This window comes from Crocodylus siamensis, chromosome 2 (genome assembly GCF_052110815.1).
Source record: "Crocodylus siamensis isolate JL-2025a chromosome 2, ASM5211081v1, whole genome shotgun sequence".
Taxonomy (NCBI): domain Eukaryota; kingdom Metazoa; phylum Chordata; order Crocodylia; family Crocodylidae; genus Crocodylus; species Crocodylus siamensis.
Window position 1 is genome coordinate 43,176,701 of NC_143396.1, and position 21,609 is coordinate 43,198,309.

A 21,609-nucleotide genomic window follows, 5' to 3' on the forward strand; every position below is an offset into this window, starting at 1 on the left:
AAGAAACCCCAGTGCTGGTGAGTCTATATAAGAAAATCCCCTCCAGGTGAGGATATCTAACCTTGTCATTAATTACAATTACTAGTACTATTTCTATTACTAATTAAAGCTTATGATTTAAGTATAATCAGAATAACATAATATGAGAATAATTTCTGTATCTGATCATCACAAAGCAATTTTGGATAAATCAAAACATAAATTGAAACAATGGCTCAAGTGGCTCTATCAAGCTATTAAAAGTCAGCTATTAATGGTTAAAGTTTTTAAAAGTAGTTTTCCTTTTGCAAATGCTATTAATACTAGCATTACTTTTACACCTGAAATTGAATTACAGGAGTAATCTTGATGTAATCTTGTGAATCTTGGTCCTGGCACCCTTAATTATCTGGTTTCAGGTATCATGAATTACGAGAGTGTAAAAAAACAAGTTCAAATTGCATTTTTAAAGTACTCAGTACACTTTAAATGTTACCATTCTAAATAGAATAAAGGATGATGCCATGTTATGGGTTCAATTCACTGAGACAGGTGCCACTTTTGCAAGGGTATTATTGTTGTTGCTGTTGTTGTTGTTATTCCTGTTAATAGCACACACATGTACAACCATCAGACTCTCTCTCCAGTTCTGTCCAACTCCACCTAGCTCATTAGACACATAATCCTCACATTTCTCCTTTTCAAGCAAAAACACAACCCATTTTAACCAATAACTATATATATACAGTAATTCAAATTTTCAATTAAAAAAAAAATGTCAGTCTTTGTAGTGCCTTACACAGTCTGGCAAATCTACAAGGTAGCACATTAGTCTCCCCATTGTCTCAATCAGTCTGTACTGTAGTCTCTGACTTGCCTCACTCAGTTCGTGCTCTTTGTGTTAGTTTCTTCCATACAGTTCACCAGTTCAGTTACTGTGTGTTCCTTCTCCTGTCTTTCCTGGATGGGCTGTGAGTGTTTTCTTTTCCTTTTGTAGACATTTTTTTTACTCATCTCTAATTCATAAGATCTAGGAGCTACCTCACAACTGACAAGTGGGTCCTGCATCCATATTTTTCCATCGTGTATGCATGTACTCTCCTGGGGTTGCAAAGGTTCTAGTTCTCAGGACTCCTTGTTATAATAAAGATTTGTTTATATTTATTATTTATCTTGTAAACATTTATGTTATTTTGTTACTAGATTAGGTAGTGTTATTCTAATTTTCCTGTTAAATAAGAGGTCACCTGGCAAAAGCCCGTTTTCAAAGGAGATGTTCTATAATTTAGTAATACCAAATAAGAATCTGTGAGAGACTCTTATTCTTTGCTTATCAGCCTTTTTATTATTTTTACACCATTTTCTACGAGTCCATTAGACTATGGTTATCTTGAACTAGAAGTAATTTGTATAAACACAGGGTGCAAAGCACTTGCACTCAAACCCATCAAATTATGATCCATTGTCAGACCTGATCACAAATGGTATGCTGTGTTTGGCAAAGAGAAATTTTATGTGTGCTAAGATATGTTTTGCAGTAACATAAGAGAAGCGGTGGATTTCTTATCGCTGGAAGTATTTCAAAAGAAGTTGAATGGACTTTTTCAACTTCTTTAAAAAGCCTGCAGTTTGAACTTCCCCCGGCAGTTGGGAAGCAGGAGCAGAGGGAGCAGGGCGCACGTGTGCCACACACACATGTTTACCCCTTACCTCGGTGATGGAGGCAGCAGCTGTGGAGGAGACAGCAGCGGGGGCAGCAACAGCTGATTCTCCCTAAGGTAAGTGGGGCAGAGGGTACAGCACAGCTGAGGTGGATCTGGCGGGGAAGCTCTTCAGAGCCCTCTTAGCTTGCCTGACAGGGAGCCGCGATCCCGGGCCGCGTGCAGGCAGTGCACACGAACAGTGCACACAAACAGGTGTGCTCTGTAAGGGTGTTCGTGTAAGGCGAGCTCAAGGTAGCTGCTCAGAGCGGCATCTCCAATGAGCAAAAGCAGTAGGCACAGCTCTGCAGACATGGTACAGATGTGGAGTGCAGCTGCCAGGGGCCCCGCCCCGGCACTGCCACCTGCCATGGGTTCTTCTGAGGCCTCCACCTGGACAGAGCTCATGGCAGGGTCTGCGGTCCCTTGCCCCCTGTCTGGGGGGGGCTCGGTGGAGTTCTTGGGGGGTGGGGCCTGGTGGTCCCCCTGCCTGTCCCTCCTGTGCATGACTTAGGGCCCTGGAGGAGCAGGTGAGGGATCTCAAGGCTGATAGGAATCAGGATTGCAGAGGATGAAATTGATGCCTATTTCTGTTCTCTGCAGGCCCAGCTGCCCACTGTACAGCACCCACAGGAGATGCATCCAATGCAGGAGTGGCAGAAGGTGTCCAAATCCAGAGCTGCTAGGACTAGAGTGGTGGAAGCTCCCCAGGTTCACCTGGGGAACAGGTTTGATGCCTTGGCAGCTGTGACAGAGAAAGAAAGAGAAACTGCCTCCGGGAGGGATGATGCCACTCTCCACATGACAAGGAATGGGCAGAGAGCGAACACCAGCAGGAAGAAACGCCGGGTCCTCGTCAACGGAGACTCTATCCTATGAGGACTGGAAGGTCCCCATGATGCGAGAGGTCTGCTTCATGCCTGGGGCTCGGGTTAAGGACATCATGGAGAGGATCCTGGCCTAGATCTGACCTGCAGACCAGCACCCCATGGTTGTCATCCACATGGGAACGAATGACGTGGACAGGGACAACCCTGACCACATTATGAAGGAATTCAAGGCTCTGGGGGACAAGCTTATGGAGACGGGAGTGCAGGTGGTATTCTCTCTTCTTCCGGTAAGTAGGCGGGGATGGTGACACAAGGCCTGCATTGGTGAGGTCAACTGGCGCTTACGCAGTTGGTGCCACCAGGCAGACCTTGGGTTCCTAGATAATGACCCATGCTTTTGGGCAGGGGACTTGCTGGGGTGAGATGGGTTTCACCTCTCTCCTAAAGGCAGGCGTGAAGGTTGGCTGATCTCATATAGCGAGCTTTAAACTAGCCTCACAGGGGGACGGGGCTGCAGGAATACAAGGTTACACCACCTTAGCAAGACAGGTGATAAATTCAAAAAGTGCCCAGGTAAGAAATAGGGGTGTGGACAGTCTCCCAAATCGGGGGTGGCACACAGAGCTATGCAAGGGCTTAAATACCTATATACCAATGCTCATAGTATGAGGAACAAACAGGAGGAACTCACCCTCAGAATAGCCAGTTCAAAGCCAGACATAATAGGGCTTACAGAAATGTGGTGGGATTCATCCCACGACTGGACAGTTAGCATTAGGAGCTATAGGCTTTACAGGCAGGATAGAGAAGGAAGGAAAGGTGGGGTTGTATTGCTCTTTATGTCAAAGAACAATACACATGCTCTGCCAGCAGAATGGGGTAAGAGGAGGGGCAAGCTGAAGTGCTCTGGGTCAAGATACAAGGGGGCCATGGGCAGAAGGATATAATGCTGGGGGTCTACTACAGAACCCCCAACCAAGGGGAGGAGCTGGACCAGGAATTTTCACACCAGCTTGCAGAGGCACTTAAGGTAAGGGATGTAGTTGTCATGGGTGATTTAAATTACCCAGACATCTGCTGGGAGGAACAGTCAGCCAGATCGGACAGTTCCAGGAGGTTCCTGGCTGAGATACAGGACCTCCACTTCATTCAGGGGGTGCACAGTACCAGAGGAAATGCCCTGTTGGACCTGGTCTTGGCCACAGGCGATGACCTGGTAAGGGGCCTCCAGATTCTTGACCACCTGGGTGATAGTGATCATTGCTTGCTGGAATTCACCATCCAGTGCAGGGTGTCAATGGCCTGCAGCAAGGCAGAAGCCCTAGACTTCAAGAGGGCCAACTTCAAAAAGTTGAGATTACTGGGAGAGGTGCTGGGGTTCTCGAGATTAAGGGAACTCAGTGCCCAAGATGAGCGGTTGTTCCTTAAGGAGATGATACTCAGGGCCCAAGGGGTGACCATCCCAACAAGAAGCAAGAGTGCCCGAAAGCCTCCCTGGCTCACCAAGAACGTCCGGGAATGCCTGATTGCCAAAAAGGCGGTATACAACTGGTGGAAGATGGGTGCTATCACCAAAGAGGAGTATAGTTCCTCAGCTTGGGCCTACTGGGGGGCTGTCCGGAAAGCTAAGGTGGACACAGAGCTAGTACTAGCATCCAAGATGAAAGATAATAAAAAGTCCCTTTTCAAATATATAGGGAGGATGAAGAAAGCACTGGGAAACGTGAGGCCCCTGCAAGATCCTCTGGGCAATCTGGTGGTTGTGCCAGAGGAGAAAGCAGACCTTTTTAACCAATTCTTCACCTCCGTTTTCTTGTGCAGGGACCAAGACTTCCCCACCGTGATGCAACACTGACTTGAGGGGAACGCCTCCAGACCTCAGGTTGGGGAGGACCAGGTTAGAGATCTTCTGGAGGGGCTGAACGTGTTCAAATCAGCGGGTCCAGATGCTCTCTATCCTAGGGTGTTGAGGGAGCTAGCAGGGGTTATTGCAGGGCCCTTGGCACAGCTTTACAAGTGCTTATGGTGCTTGGGCCAGGTGTCAGATGATTGGAAGATAACCAACATGGTCCCCATCTTTAAAAAAGGGAGGAGGGAGGACCTGGGCAACTATAGGCCTGTCAGTCTTACCTCAGTCCTAGAGAAACTCTTTGAGAAGATCATCAAGGAGCACATCTGCGATGGGCCAGCTTCAAGGATGATGTTCAAGGGCAACTAGCATGGTTTCATTAGGGGCAGGTCATGTCAGACCAACCTGATTGCCTTTTATGAACAGGTCACAAAAGTATTGGATGCAGGTGGCGCCATGGATGTAGTCTTTCTGGATTTCAGCAAGGCCTTTGACACCGTCTCCCACCCTATCCTCATTAAAAACCTAGGTGACTGTGGCATTGATGCCATCTACAGTCAGATGGATTGCAGATTGGCTGAAGGGTTGTTCTCACATGGTGGTGGTGGATGGGTCATATTCGACTTGGGGAGAAGTGGGAAGCGGAGTCCCCCAGGGTTAGGTCCTTGGGCCTGTGCTGTTCAATCTCTTTGTCAGTGATTTGGATGACGGGGTGAAAAGCAACCTGTTTCAATTTGCTGATGATACCAAAATTTCAGATGAGGTGAGCATGCTAGTATGGAGGGAAAGATTGCAGCAAAACCTGGATAGGTTGCAGGGGTGGGCTAACAAAAACAGCATGCGTTTCAATACTGACAAGTGCAGGGTGCTGCACTTGGGCAGTATTAACCAGCAGCACACTTATAAGATGGGAAACTTCCTTCTTAAGAGCATGGAGGCAGAAAGGGATCTTGGAGTCATTATTGACTCCAAGATGAACATGGGCCGAAATGCGAGGTAAAGGTTGGCAGGGCTAACCAGACCTTGTTCTGCATGCACAGGTGCATCTCAAGTAGGGCCAAGGAGGTGATCCTCCCCCTCTACACAACACTGGTCAGGCCACAGCTGAAGTATTGTGTCCAGTTCTATGCGCCCCACTTCAGGAGGAATGTGGGCAACATTGAGAGGGTCCAGAGGAGGGCCACTTGAATGATTGGGGACTACAGGGCAGACCCTACAATGAGAGACTGCGGGACCTGAACCTGTTCAGCCTTCACAAGAGAAGGCTGAGGGGGGACCTGGTGACAGTCTATAAACTCACTAGGGGGGATCAGAAGGGTTTGGGAGAGACCTTGTTTCCCCTAGTAACCCCTAGCATAACAAGGAATAACAGCCACAAGTTGCTGGAGAGTAGGTTTTGATTAGACATCCATAAGAACTACTTCACAGTTAGGGCGGCTAGGAGCTGGAACCAACTTCCAAGGGAAGTGGTGCTGGCTCCTACCCTGGGGGTCTTTAAGAAGAGGCTTGATGCCTACCTGGCTAGAGTCATTTGAGTCCAATTTTTCTCCTGCTCAGGTGGGGGGTCAGACTTGAAGATCTACATGGTCCCTTCTGACCCTACTTCTATGATTCTATGACACTTGTCAGGGATGAACTAGGCGTAGCTATGCCTATATTCTACTATGGTTATTTTCCATGTTTCTGGGGTTTACTGGGTTGCCCTCATCCCCTTTTTCCACTGGATGTTTCAGGGTGTTCTTAAGCCTTCCCCAGAGGCTTGGACAGTTGGTGACAGCCAAGGCTGTGGACTTTGCCTGGGTTGTGCCAATGCTTTCATTGGGACTTAAAGCTTGGGTTTTCTGGCTAAAGCATTTTGCCTCTCTGCTCAGGGTCAGGATTATCACCATATTAGGGGGCAGGACAGAATTTTACCCCATGGCCAGATTGGTATGGACTGTGGGAGTTTTTGCTTTCTTCCATAATAGGAGATGTGGCCCTCTACTTGGGATGTCTTGAGCATTTATTGGCAACATTTCATAGCAGCAGGACATTAGCTGCCATGGTTCCCCTGCTTTATCTGTGGCAGAGTAGAGCATTAGGTCTGTATGGTGCTAGTGTTGATGCTAGTTTTATATATATAGTGCAGATTCTGGTTTGTATAGAATGTTTTGGATAAGGATGATCCTATCTCAGGCAGGAAAGCAAACTATATGACCTCTAGAGGGCCCTTCCAGCCCTACTTTTCTATGATTTTATGATTCTCTATGAACTGCAATTGAAAGAATAATCTCTGTAATCTGAAAGGAGTGCCAGTGAGCTCCCTTTTTGCTTTTTCCATCAGTGGCTAGTGATCAGTTTCAGTTAATACTCATCTCTCATACAGAAAAATAGAACTTTTTACACCATGGACCAGAGCTAAAGATTCTTTTTCAATTAGCGCATGCTGACAATCAGTTTTAGTCAGAGCTGGCCACAGGGGTGTGCAGGGCCCAGGGCATATCAGCCTGTGGGGAGGGGCAGCAGGGGTTGGGGTGAGCAGCTGGAGCAGGGAGAGGGAGGGGGTGGCACGTTGCAGCCGTGTGGAGTAGTGGTACCCTTGGCACATGCCTATGGTATCATCTGCAGGGCCTGAATGGCACTGTCCGTGGGCCCCCCCAAAGTGTGGGGCCTGGGGCGGTCACCCCAGTTTGTCCCCCTGAAGGGACAACTCTGGTTTTAGTTAAAGTCCTGGAAGCATATGCTATGGGTCTCCAATGTTCTCCATTTGTACAGCAGTATTGCTCTTAGAAGAGGCATCTGCAGACAGTTTTGTCTGGAGTTTTCTGTTATTGAATCAAGGCACTGGAGTCTTTTCTAGTAACTATCTTAAATTCTGCTTTGTGATTTGTTTCCCATATCCATTAAATCTCTTAGATTGCTTCATTTTTGCATCTGATTAGATACACACCTCCCCACAAAATTTACCCTTCCAAGAAACATTTGCACTTCTTCCTTAACTGTGGGAGGGGGAATTATTCAAATGTAATCTATATATACTTTGGCACCTTTTATACCATAAAATATTTGTTGTATATATTTATGAAACACTTCTGGTACTGAACATAACCCAAAAGGCAATGTGTAAAAGCAGTACCTTATTTATAGAGCAGTGCCTTCTATATTATACCTTCTGTACAATGTGCACAAATGTCTGCAATTTTTTTTCTAATGTAACCTACAAAAACCAAGCTGATGCATCTAATGAGGAGAAATATATTGCTTGTTCCATCTTTCCAAAGATATTTGGGAAAATGTTCACTTTTTATATATTTATTAAGTTGTTCTTTTGGGTCTAGGCAAAGGCAAAGTATTTCACCTTTTTCACTATTACCAAAGAATGAACACACTCTGTTAGTTCCTCTACTTTCTCAATAATATCCTATGCAATTAGTTTCTCTGGATGCCTGCACACATGTGGGGAAGCTGCTCTGGAAATTACAGTGCATTGGAGTGCTCCAGCAGCCTATGCATCTCATGTATCAGCATCCCTGGACAATGACGCTGGAGGCACTTTAATTAAATCTCATTTGATGAGCTTTTGTTAAAGTGCCCCAGCACCAATTTGAAGTGTGGGGGGTGCTGATACATGAGATGCTGTGGGCACTTTAATTAGATCAGTTTCTGGGGCCGCTCTAATTAAAGTGCCCTATCCCTCCCACCTCCAGATCATGTGTAAAAACACCCTGTAGTTCTTTCAGGCTTTATCTTAGAGCTAATGAAACTTTTCTGGGAGCATGTATTTTTGGAGTATAGCATTCAGACAGCTCAATCTTTTATTCTTTGTTCAGGTTTTCAAACCTCTCACATACATCTTGTAACTTATCTTCAATTTTACTGTGCCCTTCTATGGTATATATTCTCTGTTTAAGACTAAATAGCTTACAGATCTTTAGCCCTAATATAGGTACACATTTTCCCGGCAGAATCACCAACTAATATTTTTTCATTATCATTTTTTACCATTATATCGAGATCATCAGTGGCAACAGTGACCCCTCAGAGTTGAGGATGATCAGTTCCATGGGTTAAGTAAAGGGTTGTACATGAGTCCACTGATGGCTAAGAAAGCTGATCCTAAAAGCAGACTCTCTGGCAGATGCCATAGGTGGTGGTTCAAGGGAGGGTCAAACTATGGATTTCGAGGTCTTGTTTACTTTCCTTCCATTTCTGTCATTTTTCTGCTTCCAGGGTGAGATGGTTTTCCTCAAAGTAAGATGTACTTTCTCTCACAAGGGTATCCAGCTCACATGTGCCCTTTTCTTTGCAGCTTGCAATGCTGCAATTCACCTCACTGTTCCTTTCTGTGCCTTCAGTACTCTCCTCTACACACTAGCAAAATGGTTCAGTCTTTCACACTTGTTGCAGCATTTTACAAAAGCTGGACAGGAAAGTTACTCCTTGAACTTCTGTACAGTTTGCACTTGGATGCCTTGTTGAGTTGAGTTAAGTGTAAAGCCCACACTGGGGTGAACTAAGTTAGACTGTATGGGCATTTTGAATACATATAGAAAAGATCCCTGAAAACACCTAATTTATTACACTAAGAATTAAAACAAAAAACAAACAAAAAGTAAACAAAAACCTGAAGGCTACACACATCAATGAGCTAGGGCCTTCCTTGATTCTCTGAATGAGAAAGCATGTTCCCAAACTAAAGAAAACTGCTGAAGAACAGGATTTATCTCTCACCATAATATCTGAAGACAACAAGGAAGAGTTGCAGTAAGCTTGGAACTACTTAGACCAACTGGGCAAACTACTTAGGTTAAAGAAAGTAAGAGACCAGAAGCTATAATTATATTTCAGAAATTAATTTGCATTCTCTAGCCTGAAGTAGGGATACCATTCCCTCTGATCTTTTAGAGTTAATTTGGCACAAAACCCACTTGTATAGGTTTTGTATAGGACATCTGGTTTTGTTGGGGGGATATTACCTGCATGTTTCCCTCCCCTCTAGAAGTTTACAGACAATCCATATTGAAAATCATGCATGATTTCTATAAACCATCTTAAGTTTGCTTTAGGATTGCATAAATTTTAGGGCTGTGCGAAGCTTTGGTCCCTGATTTGATTCGATGGAGATTTGGCCTGATTTGGTGGACAAATCTACAAATCCAAATCAAATCAAATCAAAGGACCTTTTAATCTCCCTGAATCAAATTGGAACCCTCTGAATCAATTCAGAGAGTTTTGGAAAGATTTGGCAATTCAGACATGGACACAGCTTTACATGTTTTTTTAACATACCTTAAAGTAGCAGGTGGCTCGTGAATGCTGCAGTGTTGGGGTGCATGGAGCATCCCACAGGAGAACAGTGGGCTCCACAGTGTACTCCCCGGCAGATGCAGAAGTGGACCAGAATTGCCCATGCTCCCTCCTCCCCCACCCCCACTTGGCAACTGATGCCTCCTGGGCCTGGGCGGGGGGCACCCAGGGTCCCCCCGTGGCTGATCACTGAGCTGCACTGGTACCTCAAGGTATGTAGAAAAAATGTTTAAAGCCATGTTTATGTCTGAATCAGCATCAGATCTTCACATTTGGATTTGGCCAAATTGAATCAGGGACAGTGATCTGAATCAACAAGTCGAATCACTGTCCCTGATTCAGGCCGAATCCAAATCCAAATTGAATAGGGCTTGGTTTGCAAATCCCCCATACATTTGTGTAGATCAATTGGCTTCCTTGGGCTAAAGTAATCAGCAATACATTGAGGTATAAAAGTAGCAGACACATGATGCAAGCACTGAAACTCATGTAACTTTACCCAATCCAGTGGAGAATTTCCCTGAAAATAAATAGGGTTAAACACGTGTTTACATTTTATCTGTTCACTTTATCTTAAGATAGCCCTCCACTCTACCGCTGTCTACCTGAAATTCCTGAAAAAGTTACTCCCTGAACTTTTGTACAGTTCACACTTAGATTGATCTAAAAATCTATGTAAAATTAACCTAAAATTAACTTAAATGGCCCAAAAAATACCCAATCTGGTCTAAGTTAACCCTACCTCAGATGTAATCTAATTTAGGTTGTGTGTGGTGAGAATAATCTAACTGAACTTCTATACAGTTTCCAGCACAGCCCTGGGGCTAAAAGAACCCAGCTACTGGATCTAGCCCCTGGGCTAATCTTTTCCTGCCCGCCCCCCTGCCACCGGTCTATTTTTAGCTGTATTGTCCCTAGCCCCGCCCCTGATGGACAACCCCAACTACAGTCCAGCCAGTCCCCACAAGTTAGCCAAAATCCTTATCCTGAAAGCTGTTCTTAGTGCCAGTTTCACTGGCATGTCAGTGCTGAGAACTGATCAAAGTAAGTTGGGTGGGGGAGGGGTGGATGGGATCTGGGGGGCATGGCTTAACTGGGGGAGTTGTTTGTCTGGGATTGAGGGGTGGCCAAAGATCTAAAAATAGTCCCTAGACTGGGGGATTATTCAAGGCTGAGAGCCCATCAAACTCTTCCAGAATCCAGCAATCCCCTGTCCCCCACAATTCCTCCAATCCCTGCCGCTTCAGGCTCTGCTTGCCCCTCCATACTTCCCAAAGACCCCATCTTCCTCTCTGATCCCCTGATTCCCCCCAAGGATCCTGCTAGCCCTGAATACCTTCCAATTCTCCATGGACTCTGCTTGCCCCCCAGTCTTGATATATCTTATATTGTGAAGTCATTTTTAACTTCATCTAACTTCCCCTAACCCCCCTCCCCCACTTTAATATCTGTACATACTTAATAGGGTTCTGACTAAGGCTGAGTCTCCAAGATACTACCAAAATAGAGTAATGATTAAGAGAATTTGACTTTGCATAAAATTCAATATATGGAGATGAGCCAATTGTGTGTTTTATGTATTATCTACACAAAACAGGAGTAAATAATCTTTGCTTAACCCAAGTTATTCCTAGTTTGCTAAAGCAGAATGTGAGTGAACCTGGAAAGACTGGTTAACTGTGTAAGAATGAAATTTCCTTCTCCAGCCCTTCATAATATTGCAAGGGACTTTTACAGTACTAGTCTCTTTCTTCCCCATCAGTTTCCAAGGTACAGCAGGGTGAAAAGGAAAACAGATGTTAGATCACATTTCCTTGCATGCAAGGAAAAGTGCTATAGCAATTGTCAGTTGGAGAAGCAAAACCACACGTGTATCTAGCCTTCTACAGAAGTGTACTGAATGACTTTTTCCAACATGAATAATGTACAGGCAAAATTGTGGCTTTTTAGTTTCTTCTGAGAAAAAAAGATGATAGTGAAGGATGCAGAAGCATATTACCCAGTAAGAATTCCATCATACAGTTCTAATCACCCCTAAGGGCCCAGTTCTTCAACACTGGTTCTTATACAATATAATTAGCTGCAATTGGCAGAGCTGAAGGATTCTGTCATAGGCAAAAGTTAACATCACTACAAGGGTGTTTGGCTCAGAATTCCTATTGACTAAAAGGAAATATTACTTCTACCAGCTAGTTTATTAGAAAAAAAAGCTTTTCTGATTAATGGTAAATGCAGCAACAAGGTTTTAAACAGTTTCTAGGTGTAATATATTTCCACCTATATACTAATGCACTGAGGAGTAGGTAGTCTAAGAACATTTATGGTATTTGCACTTACTGTATATCCACATATTGGGTGTGTCTACACATGCATTTACTCTGTCTTATTTTACTGTGCAGTAAGTGGATATAGGCTGGCATCTACACATGCGGGCATTACAACACATTAACGCTGTGTTAATACTGCACTGTGTTACTGTGCAGTAAGAAGTCTACACGTGTATTACTGCACAGTAACTAATCAGGTATAAATTTCATATCTGCATGATTCAGGTATCAAATTTATGCTCAAGTCAGCATAAGTCACCACATTTACTGTGCAGTATGGGCATGCACATGTAAGCACATGCCCGTGTTGGAAAGTAAATTTGGTTACCGCTCAGTAAATGCACACATGTAGACGTGCCCACTGTATATACTTTGAAAGAAGCTTATAGAGTGTAGATCTGCAAAATATTTTAAAATGTTTGAAAAGTCTGAAAAAATGTGAGAAATAAATAAAAATGCAGCCATAGAAAAAAGCAGCATGCAACACAATGCAAGGGCATGCACTACCTATGAACTCTTAAACAAACTGCGAGACAGTTCTCGGCTTAAGCCTACTATGAGACATAGAATCATAGAAACATAGAAATTTAGGGTTGGAAAGGATCTCCGGAGGTCCTCTATTCTAACTCCCTGCTGAAAGCAGGACCATTCCCAACTATATTATCCCAGTCAATGCTTTGTTAACCTGGGTCTTAAAAAACTCCAGGGATGAAGATTTCACAACCTTTCTGGGTAACCTGTTACAGTATTTTACTACCCTCTTGGTGAAAATATTCTTCCTAATATCCATCCTAAACTTCCCTAGCTGTAACTTGAGATCTTTCCTCTTTGTTCTGTCATCTGCCATCACTGAGAACAGTCTGGCTCCACCTTTTTGTACCACCCTTCATGTAATTGAAAGTTGCTATTAAATCCCCCCTCAGTCTTCTCTTCTCAAAACTAAATAAGCCTGGCTAATAGAATCATAGATTTATAGATGTTAGGGTTGGAAGGGGCCTTAGCAGATCATGCAGTCCGACTCCCTGTCCTGAGCAGGAAAGAGCGCTGGGGTCAGATGACCCCACCCAGGTGCTTGTCTAGCATCCTCTTAAAGACCTCCAAAGTAGGGGAGAGCACCACCTCCCTTGCAAGCCCATTACAGATTTTGGAAACCCCTACCATAAAGAAGTTCTTCCTGTTGTCCAACCTAAAGCTGCTCTCCGTCAGTTTGTGGCCATTGTTCCTAGTTACTCAAAGAGGTGCCCTGGTAAACAGAGCATTTTTATTCCTTGCTGTTCCCCGCAATGAATTTGTAGGTGGGCACAAGATCGCCTCTCAGTTTCATAGTTTGTAGGGTCAGAAGAGACCCGAGCAGATCATTGAGTCCAACCCCCTGCCATGGCAGAAAAGAGTACTGGGGTCAAACAACCCCAGCAAGGTGATTGTTAAGCCTTGTCTTAAAGACCCCCAGGGTAGAAGCCAGCACCACTTCTCTTGGAAGTTGGTTCCAGACCCTAGCCGCCCTGACCGTGAAGTAGCGCCTCCTGATATGTAGCCTAAATCTACCCTCCACCAGCTTGCAACTGTTATTTCTAGTCACTCCTGGTAGTGCTTGGGGGAACAGGGACTCCCCCAGTGCCTACTGGTCCCCTCTGACTAGTTTGTAACAGGCCACTAGATCCCCCCTCAGCCATCTCTTGTGGAGGCTGAATAGGTTCAGGTCCCATAGCCTCTCCTCGTAGGGCCTGCCCTGCTGGCCCCTGATCATGCGAGTGGCCCTCCTCTGAACCCTCTCCATGTTGCCCACATCCCTCTTGAAGTGCGGCGCCCAGAACTGGACACAGTACTCCAGCTGTGGCCTGACCAGTGCCGCATAGATGGGAAGTATCACCTCCTTGGACCTGCTTGAGATGCATCTATGGATGCATGACAAGGTGTGGTTGGCCTTTCTGACTGCATCCCCACACTGCTGGCCCATGTTCATCTTGGAATCAATGATGACTCCAAGATCATCTTCTGCCTCTATACTGATGAGAAGGGAGTTCCCCAACCTGTAGGCATGGTGCTGGTTCTTCCTCCCCAGGTGCAGCACCTTGCACTTGTCAGTGTTGAATCCCATCCTATTCTCATCCGCCCACCCCTGTGACCTGTCTAGGTCTGATTGCAGCCTATTCCTTCCTTCTAGTGTGCCCACATCCCTCCACATCTTAGTGTCATCAGCAAATTTGAACAGGGTGCTTTTTACCCCTTCGTCCAAGTCACTGATGAAGATGTTGAACAGTGCAGGCCCGAGAACCAAGCCCTGCGGAACCCCACTGCCCACATCCTTCCAGGCCGAAAATGACCCATTCACTACCACTCTCTGGGTGCGGCCCTCCAGCCATTTGGTGACCCATTTGTCTGTGCAGGTGTCGACACCACAGTCCCCCAAGTTTCTTAATGAGAACGGGTTCATAAACAGTGTTGAAGGCCTTCCGAAAGTCCAGGAAGACTATGTCCACTGCTACCTCTTCATTTAAGGATTTGGTGACCTCATCGTAGAAGGCCACCAGGTTGGTTTGACAGGTCCTGCCTCTAATGAACCCGTGTTTGTTGCCCCTAAGTAAAATCTCCCCAGCTGGCCCCTCATGGACATGTGCCAGAATAAGTCTCTCACAGTCTTCTCTTATGGAGGCTGAAGAGATCCAGGTTCCTCAATATCTCCTCATGGGGCTTTCAGGCCCCTAATGATATGAGTGGCCCTCCTCTGTGAAGGTTATCCACATCCCTCTTGAAGTGTAGTGCCCAAAACTGGATGCAGTACTTCAACGGTGGCCTGACCAATGCTGCATAAAGGAGGAGAATTATCATCTCCTTGGAGCTGTTTGTCATGGTCCCTCAGAGGCATGTGGCCCATTCCCTCAGTCTCTCCTCATAAGGCACGTGACCTATCCTTCTAGTCATTTTTGTTGTCCTCTGCTGGACTCTCTCCAATTTGTCTACATCCTCTCTGTAGTGGGGGCCCTAAAACTAGACACTGTATACCAGATGTGGCCTCACCAGTGCTCAATAAAGAGGAATAATCACTTCCCTTGACCTGCTGGCAACACTCCTACCAATGCAGTCCAGTATGCTGCTAGCCTTCTTGGCAACAAGGGCACAGTGTTGGCTCATATTCAGCTTATTATCCACTGGAAGTCCCAGGTCCTTTTCTGCAAATCTCTGTCTGAGTTTCACCCAACACACTAATACTACCTACTTATTACTGGCTTCATGAGCATACCTTTTAAACACTGTAATTATTATTTTTTGTGCATTTTAATAAGTTAACCTATAAGTAAGTGCTATAGTTACTACATTGTTATTAACATTTTCAAATACATACTATCTTAACTTCTGTTGTCTACATGTAAAATATTGAAACAGAAAATCAAAAACAGAAAATTAGTCAGCAGGGTGTCCACCATTATTCTGATGGAAAATACTAAGAGAGGTTACTATGAAAGTATAAAAATGAAGAAAATTACTTCATAAAAATGACTTGCATTGTGAAAACAGGAGAAGAAAAGCAGAAGAAAAACATGTATGAGGTGAGGATGCTGTGTTGAAGCAGTTAGAAGATATAACAATTGCACAACAAAATTCTCTCTAGAGATTACCAATTTTTCAGATACGTGCTTCAGCTTGCATTGAAAATCATTACATTTGACGTCAGAGATATGCCATTAGTATGCCAGTACTAAAGCATAAGACATTTTATTAGCAAGAAAATTGGTGACAATTTCAAAGGATGTTACCACAATGGCAAAATAAATCTGCCTGGTTTATTATACACATCACTTTTCCTTAAGAAACTGATTGTATCAGGTAGCAACTTGCAAAGCACTACTTTGACAAGTTTCAAAGATAAAACAGTGCAATGGTGTTCACATCATTTGAAATAAACATACATACACCAAGAAATCCAGGGCCATACTGCTTCATAATTCATGGAGCTATGGATCATAGTATCAGGAGCACTATATCTGCTAGACAGTGAAAGGCCAAGTTATAGTTAACATTTTTTTTTGTAGTAGATGTTAAGAGCCACTTAGTGATAGAGTTTCAAGATTTGCAAATGGAGGCCTACAACTACATTTACTGAGGGACATAGAATGCTTGAAAGCTGCAATGCATACATAACAATTTACAGAAAACTAAAAGAGACTGATTTGAAAAAATTGTTGGCTATCTGCTGAAAACAAGACTACAAACATTGCTCTTTATTTTTATAACAGCACCTACAATAGATGATGTTGGAATTCAGCAAGAGAACTGGAAGTTGCAGCAGTTTTTGTTTCTGACATGGGTGGTCCACTGCAAATATGCATATAGCAGTTTGTGGGTGAAATACTAATCCTGCAAATCCAGCTGCTCACACCAAAATATATAACACTTAGATCCAAATCTTGATCCATTAATATATCCATTGTTATTTCCTTATGGCAAGTCCAGGTTTCACACAGGCTTAGAACATCAGGAAAATCAATCAGAAGTTACTGTGTTTCAGGTTCTGTCTTGCTAGAACACCTCCGTTCAATTTATTACATTCATTTGGCAAACTAACACAACAGTACTTTGTTGATGTGTATTGTAAGACGGAGGCAAATCATTTGCAATATGTGAGAGAAAACCAAGCTGCATTCCATGTTGACACTTACATGTACTAGAGCAGAAGTAGCAGATCTAAAAGCAAGAACTGTCGCAACCCTTGATATTTATCGGCAATACAAATAATGTGCAACATGGTAAAGTAAATTGGTAAACCAGTCCTACTCATCACCTTTACTTGCAATCATATATGGTGTGCAATTATTTATGCTCCTCCCACCCCAAGAGCACATGCTGTTGATCTTTCCTTCATGATTTACAAAAAGATTGAACTTGCTTTTATTTGTTTAAATGATTATTAAAATGTTGTTATGCAGCTACACCAAATTCAACAAGGGATTTCAAAAGATGTGTAATATATTTTTATATTTGTAACCCCATCCTCCCCACCTCCAACACACACAGCATTCTGTGGAATAATTTTGAAACAAACTACTTAGAATTTCTGTATCAGCTGCTTGATAAGGTTGAAAAGAGTCAAAAAGCTGCTAGAGACAAGGCCAAGTTTTAGGTAGAACTGATATGCTCCACTTTACTGAAGATTTCAAGTTTTATGACACAAACTTTATGCAAACTCAGCACAAAATTTGACTGCAATTAAATCAAAAAATTAAGACACATATAAACATTAAAAAAAACCTGCTGTGCAGTGGAAGTAAGAAAAGAAGTATTTACAAGAACAGATTAAAAGAGTTTGAATTGATCAGTGGCATGAAGTATTTGATCATGAGCTACAACCGGAAGCATCTTTTAGCTTTATTCTTTCAGAGAGCTTGACATTTAGTATAAAATGTTGTTTGAGAAGATATTTCAGTATTTCAATATGTTCTATGGCACTCCACAAACACTTCCTAATCTGATGAATTACAGGTACTTTTAACAACACAGTAGTATTACCTTGTCTAATCTAAATTTATATTCTGTCACTTGGTCCTGTAACACAACGGTAAACTAGCATATGTTGCCTTACCCTTCTCTATGACCTTGATTCATTTATCTTTTCTGCTCTAGTTTTCAATCCAATTTCTTTGTTAGAGTATAAAGGCCACATTATCTACCTTCTTTAAACAGCATGTTAATGTCATTGTTATTATGCAGTTTTTAGGATTATAAATACCCAAAAGACTATGTACTAAGCAGTTTAATAAAAGAAGTAAAGTAGTTTTTTTTTTTTTAATCGGATGGCTACTCTTATTGGAACCAAAAAGGATTGGAGATAAAAAAAAGCACTCAATAGTGCTACTACACAAAGCTTCTGAAACCTTTCTAGTGCTTTCCAAAATGTATGGGAGGCTTCCTTGAATAAGTTTCTTAATTTAAATAGGAATATCAGATCTTCTGAAGATTTCAAGAAGTATCTAGAAACTTGAAAGAGTGTGCACATGGAAAAAAATACTGATGCTGTAGTTTGAAGTAACTTGCTCTCCATTTAATGGAAGTATGCCAGAATAAAATATACATTTTATTCATACTTTATCCTTTATTTTTCTGGGACCTATATATCAAAGCTTAACTTGTATAAGTGATCCTTGTTTTATAATCAGTGCCACTCACCTCAATAAGACTATCCACCTTAAATAAGTTTGCAAAGTGGGTTTCTTAGTATTAGGCTAGACAAAACAGTTATAGGGAAACAATTTTGCATTGCCAGGAATATGAACTGAGTGATATTTCTGTAATATCTCTTAACATCCAGAATTTTATTTTGTAAATCTGTCAATGTTGATGGAAACTTTTGTGAATCTTTTTATGTTTGAGCAAATTTTGACTAAGAAAGCGCTGAGTAAGTAGATGCTGATGTTTTATACCTGTATGAATTAATGCAGGGAAGCCTTTGTAATTACATATTATATCTACTAAAATGCTTCTGTGGTTTGAATTAGAAAAAAGATCTTTAGAAGATGCAGATCTCTACCATCTGGGAAAAATAAATACACAGAAATATTCTTTTGTAAATCTCACAGAGAAGCAAAGTTTCAGATGTAGATTCAACCAACATTTTTTTTTAGAGCTTTTACTGGTAATTTGAAAAGTCAGGCGCTAAGGAAACATGTTCTATCTTCAATGTTAAAAACTACACATTTCATAGATATCTTAACAACAGGTTTATTTCAATCATATGCAAATTACAAACATTTTTCTAAGGAAAACTGGCACTGGATATATGTAACATTCTCTGTGACTATATTGCTTGAATAGAAATGAAAGGGAAACAATAGTTTTATTTGTCTTTTTGGTGCATTCTGGAACATGAGAATTTTACTTACATGAGCATCTGACTGCTTCAAAATTAAAAACAATTTAAAACAAAAATAAAATGAAAATAATATTATTATTTATTTAGGAAATTAATTTTGAATTACCTGTTTTATAAAGGTATTCCAATCAAATAATTCCAATCATGGATAATGATCCTATTTTTTTCTAGTTAGTGTGCAAATACAGAGCAAAAGCAGTTCCATATATTGCTCACCATCCCCACTGAGGAACAAACCCAGCATTACAGTAGAAGAGTCACATTTGAGACTTCAGGTAAAAGACATTCTTAATGTTTCTTCTCCTCCCGGAATAATCAAGTCAATTCCAGCCACAGAGTAACCCTTGAATACCTAAATTAGGCATATGCTCACTCTTCTCCACCAACATTGGTCTGTCTGTCATTTTTCTATTCTGAAGGCAAAGGCATAGCAAGCTCCTTTGGTGCCCTGGCCAGAGTGGGGGGAGGCAGGTAAGAGGGGAGGGCATGGGGCGGACTCTTGTCTGTTGTGGACAGGCCCCCTGCACTTGGCAGGCAGAAGCTGCTGTAGCACAAGCTCTGGCTAATGTAGCTGAGCTAAAGGCCTTTCCACGAATCAGCAGCTTTGCAGTGTAGACTTGATGGGTGTCACCAATCTGGTGCCCAGTCTAAATTGGCACCTGAGCGTAGTGTCCTCCTCACACCCTGTTTCCCCTGACTATACTAAGGGGTAAATACTGAAGCTCCATTATAACAACACTTCCTTTGCAACAATGACTCTCTTGTTCTCAACTGTTTCTCATCTCACTGCATCATTGTATTGCAGAATACTGTACACTGGGTGCATCTACATATGTTCACTGCTGCACAGTTAGTACTGCTCAGTCATTTAGTACTTACTTTAGCAACTTGGAAAAGTGGAATCTAAAACTGGTAATTTCCATCTCCTGCAGTAAAATTTACCTCAGGGATAGGTAGTCAGCACAGTATCCCTTCACATGCTTCATATCCATGCTTTAGCAAGTACTAAATGACTGTACAGTACCTGCTGGTACTGCGCAGTCCTGGCAGTGCATTAGTCATTTCCAATCCTACTGCAAAGTAGGGCTGTGCTAAACAGCACCATTTCATTTCAACTTCCATTTCAATGTTTTAATGGGACAGTGTTTCATTTTGAATTTTCTTTCGTTTCGAAACCACTGTTCTGTTTCATTTCATCTAAACTGTTTCACTGTTTTGTCGTTTCACCCATAGGCTATAATGGAGAACCACAAAACTGCCTATAACTTTGTCAGTTCTTGCCTGATTCAGATAAAACATGCAGGGATGGTAGCCACTTCTGAGGGCATAAAGCCTGACAAACATTAAGAAGATAGGTCCAGAGGTTTCTGGAAAACTGCATCTCAAGCTTCTGATAAGCAAAACCCATGACATGGGTGGCAGAAGGCAGGGCAGTTCAAACAATGCTGCTTTTTATGCAGTTTTTCCATCCCTTCCCCAGAGCACTGGGGTTGGAAGGGACCTCAGGGAAGGATTACAGTCACTTGCCAGCTAACACAGTCAATATCAGAGTAGTCCTTTCCCCTGTTCCTCTCCCTCTCCTTATTTTCTGTTTTCCTTCAGGCAAGCCCAACTTGAGTTTTGTAGCTTGAAACATTTAAAAAATCTTGAAACATTTTGACTGCCCTCATTTCATTTTGAGGCTGTTTTAAAGCCCTTTGATTTGTTTCAATTTCACTGTTTTGCACTCTACATGAGTTGAAACAGCATTGCAACAAAACAGGCAGTGAAATTTCACACAGCCTTATTGCACAGTAGCAACATAACATCTTGTGCAAATGTGCCCATTTTATTAAAGCTAAGACCTTTATAGGCATCAGTTCACTATTTTGGGTAGACAGAGATAACACTTGTTTTGGTCATGTAAATGAAGCCTGTTTGCGGGATATAACTATACTAAACACTGTAGCTATAACGTGTCTAGATTACTCTTTTATTAACAATACACATAATGTAATCTCTAACCCAAGTATTTTTATACTCAAATACCCATTACATAGTGGAAAACCACTTGGGTAAAATTCAAATATTCTTTGGTTTTTCCAGAGATTTTTAGCTTATTCTCCAGTTCTCTCACAGAAAGAATATATCCTCTTCACCTTCCTATTTTTTTCAAGATTAGCTGTATACTTTTCTGTAATAAAGACATTTCTAGGAGTTATTATCAACCATCACTTTAGATCAAACCTAGGAGTCATTTACACCAAAGCTACAAGATGAATCCATTTTCCACAATACCTTGGATCTGTGGCTTACAATATAGAAGCAACTGTTAATGTAAAAGAAGCCCAATGCCTTAACACTGTAGTCCTAGAAACCTGGCTTTTCGTTAATTGTATGGCTAAATCCTCTTGCACTATTCCGATTATTTGCCCTTTTATATTTATGTGATGATCAGTAGCCCTTTCACAAGCTGTTTCTATTTGAATAAGCATTTCATAAAATATCTTACCAATACTCTAAGACTTGCATTTCCTATGACAATTTTAATTTGCATGTTTATCTTTCACTCCTTTTTGGCCATCCATTCTTTGTAATCCAGTCTGGAGATGTAATTTCCTCCTTTAGACATACTTTTCTATCCTGTATAGATTCCACTCTCCTGCATGGCTGCATTTATCCTTAATCCTGGCTGATTAACTCCTTCAGTGCTCATAGCAGAAGGTACTCAAAGAACACAGGGATTTGCACATTATCTATCCCTACACATTTTTATAGGCTGTGTGCAAAGGGC